The following is an 8,615-nucleotide window of genomic DNA, read 5'->3' on the forward strand; positions in this document are numbered from 1 at the left end:
TGAGATGTTGCATCTCATACGTAATCGCATGCGTCAAGGGACATTGAGTGCAAATACAGTGAAGGAAGGGAGACCGGGAAGGATTGTAACACTTTTTAAGTGACTGTTAAGTAAACATATTAACTGATAAAAGTAGCCCTACTTTCACGCAATTATCGCTTGTCTTCTTTAAATGCACTTTTGAAAACTGAAATCAATCAAACATATTATACCTCTTTAGATTGGTTTATATTTACAAATCACAGTTCAGTGCAATTATGTCAATTAAATTCTGCATCAGCTATGAGCATCTGGGAGACCGGCATCTCTCCAGAATGGTCAAACACCATGCAACAGCTTTTTTGCCCATCGTCCTCATTCACCCGGCGCCCGCGATAGGCGGCTTTGTCAAGCATCAGCCGTGCTTTACGGTTCACGTGTGGATTTCCTAACAAAGCCCACCCGCCCTCTCCCGACCAGTGACACTACAGCTGCCAGTCAGAAGAAATACGATTTTTTTCACTATCAAGCCAGGGCAATGCTACTCCCTGTCACCACGTATTTTTTATTTATTTATAGATTTGTATTATTTAAGATACATTGGATGCCATTTGAAAAAGGTTTATGGAAAAGTACTGTAAATGATTATGTGTGTGTGGTATATATCAGATAACGAGGGCCAGTCCTGGTCACCTGGATCCACTGGTGATGACCAATCCAAATCCAGTCAAATCGAATTTTATTGTCATGTATTTGCAAGCTTCTCACACAGTGCAATGGTGACAAAAGTGACATAGTATATCAAATAAGTAACATAGAAAAGCAGTCAAATAACTGACATTGCATTTACATAACACTAAGAAAACGACTAAATCAAGTATGAGGCATGCAGATAAAAAATACAAATAAAAACTTTTGGGATAATAGTATGGACATTGTTTGCCCATGTACATTGTGAGTGGAATAAGGTACACACCATACAGCATAGTTATATGAAAGTATATACATTAGTAGTGCAGTGAGGTGACATAAGAAGGTGGTGGCTTTGAGACAGGCTGTCTGAGACTTGAAGTTGACCCACACTGCATCGGATCCCTCTTCCTTGTGCGCCGTCGCCTCCCGCCTTCGCAATCGGAGGTCCCTTTCGGGTAACGGGTGACATGAATCTGGACCCCCTCATCTGTGGCATCCCAGGTTGCAGGGTTCTTCTGAATGGCTACTATACACAAATAAAGAACATTGAGTTACATTTGAATCTACTCAAAAGTAGAGAAAACAAGTGTAACTCATTTAATAATATCAAAACTTACTGTGACGAATGGTGTTCAGAAATAAGTCCCTGAAACAGCCCTTATTCCCTGCCCCAGTGCAGGTTGTGGCGATGTAAAAACGTCTCGACAGAATGGAAGGTAGCAATCGCCCCACTGTCGAACTCAGGTCTTGGCACCCATTATTTTATATACAGTGTTCTGTCATTGAATGTGGCCCAAACTTGGCACCGTTGTAGTGTCTCACTTCTGGCCCTGTTTGAAACAATAATGTTACATTGAAATGAAGTAAATACTGTGCAAGAAAGAACAGATAGGCAAAGTCCCCTCTGGTCTAAGTGAATGTGACGTTACATACCTCCATGAGTTGAGAGGCGACTAGTGTGGGCGGATTTCAGCACCAAAAGAATAGCCCACATTTACACATGACAAAACCACAACAAATGTAAGGTATTTATAGAAACAACAAAAAAAAGCTTGTAAAATTAGACAAATTCCTTGCTGTTGTCTTTAAGTGATAATGCCAGAGAAGCTGGTGTTTGGAGGATATATTGGCACGGGTGTTGGCAAACCGTGCCAATATGTCCTCCAAACACCGGCTTCTCTGGTATTATCACTTTTATATAGTGGGTTACCAACATATTAAAATAATGATTGACATATTTCCATTAAAAATGTTATTTTGTTGAATTTATTCATACTATTTCATCCTTCCACAAGATATAGTCCCGACACAAATCTAGGGTTGCTACCCAAGCCCTTCATTTTATCGGTTTGGTTGCCAGAGATGTGACCCAGTCATTCAGTCTTATTGTTCTGTATCCATGGACGCGACCCAGTCATTCAGTCTTATTGTTCTGTATCCATGGACGCGACCCAGTCATTCAGTCTTATTGTTCTGTATCCATGGACGCGAGCGACCCAGTCGTTCATTCTAAATGTTCCATTGCCATACTGGCTACCCTTGCTTGGTAGCTAGCCAACTACGGCTAACTTACAGTCACGTCAAACAGAGCAGCCAGAATAACAGCAATAGCAGCATTTGCATTTGTTTAAGCTGTTTTCTAGTGACATTTAGTTGGATGCATCCATAACAATGAGCTAATGAGGCGAGCTTTCGCCTGGTATAGAACATGTGCTCTCTCGTCAAGGCAGTTGTTCAGAGGAGCTAGCCAACCACACATCTAACACAATCTTTTCAAACGGAAGCTGGAAAGACTTAGTTTTGTTTGACCTTTTTTCAATTGACATTTCTTTGTATATATACATAAAAATGATGCCAGCTGATTCATGATTTAGACTGCCTGAGAAACGCTCCCTGCCTGTCTGTCAGACTCCCGACACGTTCATTACTATGGGACGGCAGGAGAACGAATTTGAATATTGAAACAATGTTGCAAATGTCGGAGAGACAGGCAGCAAGGTTTATACAAATCTCAGCTAAATGTTAGTCTAAAAGAAATGTGGGATAATGTCTAGATGCTTTTTATAGTGGAGATCAAGTATATAAAGTGCCGGGCTATGTTGATTAGAGTCAGATGGAAGTGAGTCAGATGGAAGTGAGTAAATAGGCATTTTAACGTCATAGATTTAGCTGGTGGTAACTTGTAGAATAGACACCGGCTGGAATGTGGTTTTAACCAATCAGCATTCAGGATTAGACCCACCCGCCGTATAATTAATATTAACTCATGGCTAGATGGCCTTCCTTGGGCTTGTAGGTGTTTTCTGATTGGAGGCTAAATGCCAGAGATGCAAAAGCAGCCTGACAAGGGCGTATAGCGGTCCTATGAGTGGGGGCTACTCGGCAGAGATCATGTCTTGAATGGCAAAGTCTTTTCACCTGCTGGTGGTAGGAATTTATAGCTTTGGGTGTAGGGAAAGTGGAAAATAGCAAGCAGGAGGACATTGTTTGTGTACTGGGTAGGTACTTATTGGATCTGAAGACGGTTGTCATAAATGAGTACTCTGTGACAGGTGAAGTGTGAAATTGACTGATAAAACTGATTGCTTCCCATACATTCACTTCCCTAAACTTAACACCTCTTAAAGAGGAGCTTTTGGAAGTTAGTAATGCATGATGGGAATCAGGTGTCACATATGTCAACATAAGTCTATTGTTACGAATGGGATAAGACTAAGATAAAAGTTGTGTGACACACTTAACTGTAGGATGGAGATGCAGAGCTGTATCTTTAAAAGTTAGACAATATATAATAACACATCTCTAGTGTTAATTATTTACACACACTGTATGTATTTATAATTTAATCATCAGAAGTATGTTGGTATTAATGTACAGCCAACTTGATTTCCAAGCTTTCTTTCCATTACTTTACAAAATAGCCAAGCAACATATTGTCTAATGAATGTATCCCACCAACAGGAAACCAAAAACCATTCTTGTACTGTATTTGTATTTGTTTTGATGTAATTACATTTTGTAACAATAAAATAAGTTCATAAGCAAACTGCATTGATTGTCATCTATACATGCAATGCACAATCATCAATAAGTAACACACTACGGTAAAATTTAATAACTTTAATTTATAACCCATTAGTAGACCGTTAAAATGTATTGTGCATGTGTAAATGGTTTATTAAATGTTTTATTTATTTAACCTTTATTTAACTAGGCAAGTCAGTTAAGAACAAATTCTTATTTACAATGATGGCCTAGGAAGGGGCAGCACATACTCTGAGTTAACACCAAATGCATTCTAGTTGTGTGTCAGATCAGCTTTAAGATAAGCAGTGTGCCTTTTAAAAATTATAATTTAGGGAAAGAGGGGGCTTGTAGTGTAAAATCAATAGCTGCTTAAAATTCATAGCCAGGCAACCTATTTGCCCTTTATGTCGCTAACCTTTTGCTTAAATATGCACCATATTAAGATTTCAGTATATACAATAAATGTCACAATACTGTTTTTTGTTGCTTTTGTTGATGTTAAATTGAATCTATTGTAACTAGGCAAGTCAGTTAAGAACAAATTCTTATTTACAATGATGGCCTACACCGGCCAAACCCGGACAATGCTGGGCCAATTGTGTACCGCCCTATGGGACTCCCAATCACAGCCGGTTGTGAAACAGCCTGGATTCAAACCAGAGTGTCTGTAGTGGCGCCTCTAGCACTGAGATGCAGTGCCTTCGACCGCTGCACCACTCGGGCGTATGCCCACTATTACATTTTTGTGCATGGGTTAACTGCAAATCATTGCGTTTGTAATATCTTTTTAAAAAATCACTCTAATTAGCTTTCTTGAAGAGGAGAATAAAATAGAGATGAAGAAATTATGTAACCGCCTTGGCAAGCTGTATGGGCATTTCCTTATAAATCAGACCCTTTATCAAAACACAGTGCCCTTAGAAGAAGAAGAAAAACACCATGTTTTGTGTGATACCCACTGTTATTCTCAATCCAATGCAGCTGTCCAGTATGTACTGTGGTGTTAGTGCCTGTAGCTCTATCATACCTCATAAGCCTTCACATGAGATTTTACCAATTGTAGACAACATGGTTTCTCTGTATATTTCCTTTATGTCAAGCCTTGAAAAGTAGTACAAGAGCTTGAAATGTATCAGTGCACGTGTCACGCCACGATCTGTTTCACCTGTCTTTGTGATTGTCTCCACCCACCTCCAGGTGTCACCTGTTTTCCCCATTAGTCCCTGGTATTTACTCTGATGTTCCCTGTTTGTCTGTTGCTATTTCGTCTTGTCAAGTCAACCAATGAAGATTGATATGTTTTTTTGTTGGAATTAAAGTAGAATTACAGGAACTGACTGTGGAAAACATGTGTTAATGTTGTCATTTCTCCCTACTACAACTAGCAGGTAGAAGTGTTGCAATGATCAACCCTGACAACCGTCATGGCATGTACTTGGTTGCCAGTCTTGCCAAGAAAATTAGTGTTGCAAACAAATGAGTACTGTCCAACTGTAATCACCTCAAAAGACTTCTGCATGATCAATGACACCATATAATGTTTGATGTAGTAATGTATTCACCCCATAAAGCTTTGATAAAACAATGTTGAAAAGCAATTTCAAATAAATTAATTTAAATGTCAATTCTCATGGTTAGGATTTTTCTATAATTGGCTATTTAATTAAAATAATTTTCATAGTCATTAATATAGCCAGCAACTTGTAGTGCTCTGACGTGTTTTAATTACATTGTATTAACAAAATTGATATGCTTTAGAAAGCATGGTGAATAAGAAATAATTAGACCAATCATATATCATCCCCTTATGGACATTAAGTGTATCACAATATAATTGATGAACTAAAAACACCAGGGAGATGAATAAGTTTAATTGTGCCGAGTTGGTGTACGCTGCGCCGAACAAAGAATCATGCCCACCATATATTACATTTCAGCCGCAATTTATTATCCGCATCATCACTTAGCACTTGGTGGTCAACCACTTTCCCCTATGATGACATGACACTTGAAAGCAGCAGTGATGGGCTACATACATCCCAAATGGCACCCTATTCCATATATAGTGCACTACTTTTCACCAGAGCCCTATAGACCCTGGTCAAAACTAGTGCACTATATAGAGAATAGGGTGCCATTTGAGACAGACACTGTGATATTGTGTAAGTCTTTTAAAATGTCCCTTCACCCAGCATTCATTAATCACCCAACCACTCTTCTACACAAGGCTAATGAGGAAGAAGGATCTTTATTATTTGTTTCTCCAAGGTTATGCTGGCTTGACCCTATCTTTCCTGCTATGCCACCACCACCATCCAATGCAATCATTCCAGTTGAGCCGAAAGAAAGATGTCAGAGTGAAAAGAGGAACTTGCCAATGGCTGGGGTTGGGTTTCAGTGGCTTTTTTCCCTTACTTTTTCTTCTTCAAACTCAACAGATTTGCTACGATAAAGTTTTATGATAGATTTCCAGCAGATAGCACTTGAAGATAAAGGTAGATTCAATGATACGGCATTACCACACGAAGCGGTGCAACTTCTGACACAAACAAAGAGAGTATGAAGCACGAGGCTGATCTCGCCAGCATTTGTCACACAGCTATCACGTTGTATGAAGGGGAGGGAAGTCCTATGTACATGCACAGGTGCTTATTAGTATGCTAACGAGTTCAGCATCGTTTCAAAATTTCTCTGCAATATCTTTGGCTTCACTGTATCTCAGTTCAAGTGACAGTTTTTGCAATACCTTCTTCATATAGTCCACACTGATGAGCAGTGCAAAAGGAAAGGAGATAAGTGAGACCATTGAAAATAATAGGTAAAGAACCTGGGGGCCTTCAGGGAAGCGGATGCCTCTAATACAGAATTGTGGGAATTGAAGTCCATCTGCTCCTGTGGTGTCATTGCTCACCTGCAGTAAGAGGAGTGTTAATGCCGATCCCTCATCATCCATGACACCATACAATCAATTGCATTCAAAATATAAAATTACAGGAGAGGTGGTGGTTGTGCATAATGAAAAACAGAGAGTTTGTGAAAGATTGTAAACAGATCTCTTAAACACAACTACAAATCTACATCCATACAGCCTTTTGAGTTTAGCCAGCAGAATGCTCCTACACACACATGCAAATGCTTACACACACACACACACCACCCCTCTGGTCAGATCACTCCTCAAAAGAGAATAGAACAAGCCAAGAGAGAACTAGTTTACTTTTCAGAGAAGTCGACCCCACAGATTAAGAAAAGACCTACAATTAGACGAGTCATAATAGCTCAAGCCTCTGTTTCAATGTCTTACTGTTTTGTTATATTTCAGTCTTCTGTAATGTATATTGTCACGGGATTCTTCTGTTGAAGGAGAGGCGGACCAAAACGCAGCATGGTTATTGTGATACATCTTTAATGAAGATGATAAATGAACAATATACAAAACAAGAAATGTGAAAAACCAAAAACAGCCCTATCAGGTGCAACAAACACAAAGACAGGAACAATCACCCACAAAACCCAACACAAAACAGGCTACCTAAATATGGCTTCCAATCAGAGACAATGACTAACACCTGCCTCTGATTGAGAACCATATCAGGCCCAAACACAGAAACAGACAAACAAGACATCCAACATAGAATGCCCACTCAGATCACACCCTGACCAAACAAAACATAGAACATACAAAGCAAACTATGGTCAGGGTGTGACACATATAAAGTGTACTATTGGGATGCAAACACAAAATGCAAAACATTTCAACTCTATATCTGACATGGTACATGTGTCTTCTTTTTTTTAAGCCCATAACCATGTGTGAGGTGCATACTTTTTTCTCAAAGTAGATAAAGTAGATAAATAATAATAAATACTCTGTGTGACCATGATTTAGCCCACTGCAGTAAAAGGTTATTCATGTGAAATACTATGAGAACATTAATGAAATCACCAAAACACATAATATTTCTTCTTAATTTAGTTGTTTTAACAACCAGTTAATACAATAGCAAAACATTGAAGATAAATGTTTCAAAATTGCCCTTTGAATGAAATATGATACGGCACTGAAAATTACAGTACAATACACTTTTTTCACATTAGGCAATACACTTGCAGTATTCATAAAAAAATTCCTGAACATTGAATTTCCATCATATCTATCTCAAGTGGGATCAAAGGTATTATATGATCATTGAAGACATATTTTGCAATCATTGATGAAAACACTAAATGTATTTGTCACGCCCTGACCTTAGAGATTCTTTTATGTCTCTATTTTGGTTTGGTCAGGATGTGAGTTGGGGTGGGCATTCTATGTTGTGGGTTCTATGTTTTCTATTTCTGTGTGTTTGGCCGGGTGTGGTTCTCAATCAGAGGCAGCTGTCTATTGTTGTCTCTGATTGAAAACCATACTTAGGTAGCCTTTTCCCACCTGTGTGGTGTGGGTAGTTGTTTTCTGTTTTTGTGTCTGCACCAGACAGAACTGTTTTGGTTTTTGTTTGTTCTCTTTGTTGTTTAGTTCTATTATTAAATCATGAACCCTTACCACGCAGTGCTTTGGTCCACTTCTTCAAACAGCTGTTACAGGATTGTTCAGACATAATCACAACATACCGTAGGTGTACTGTAATCATATAAAATAAATTAAATGAATGAAATAACCAGCGTTTAACAGGTACTAGTTTGCATCAAACGTCTTGAGCATTTGGGCACAGTTTGTCTAGTTGTGATTAAAATTGTATTTAAACTAACATGAATTTAATGTGAAAAAAACAAAACATTTCACCATGTCATTGGATTTAGTTGGATGAAGAAATACAAAATTCTCTCATGTTGATGACTTTATTCAAATCCACGTTGATCACCTGGAAAGAGAAACATGCAGCCTATTAGAGTTGTGGTTACACGTGTTTGGTATG

At 38.7% G+C, this 8,615-nt stretch overlaps 1 long non-coding RNA gene across 1 annotated transcript; it reads right to left on the reverse strand.

The window, feature by feature from the left end:
• Window positions 1-595: 595 nt before the first annotated feature.
• Window positions 596-4,800, reverse strand: LOC112245381. The gene is made up of 3 exons (XR_002952722.2): window positions 4,659-4,800; window positions 1,290-1,502; window positions 596-1,198 (listed from the first exon to the last, which is right to left on the reverse strand). It is a non-coding gene; the product is annotated as an uncharacterized LOC112245381 (long non-coding RNA).
• Window positions 4,801-8,615: the final 3,815 nt, after the last annotated feature.

Source organism: Oncorhynchus tshawytscha, linkage group LG03 (genome assembly GCF_018296145.1).
Source record: "Oncorhynchus tshawytscha isolate Ot180627B linkage group LG03, Otsh_v2.0, whole genome shotgun sequence".
In the NCBI taxonomy this organism is placed as follows: Eukaryota; Metazoa; Chordata; class Actinopteri; order Salmoniformes; family Salmonidae; genus Oncorhynchus; species Oncorhynchus tshawytscha.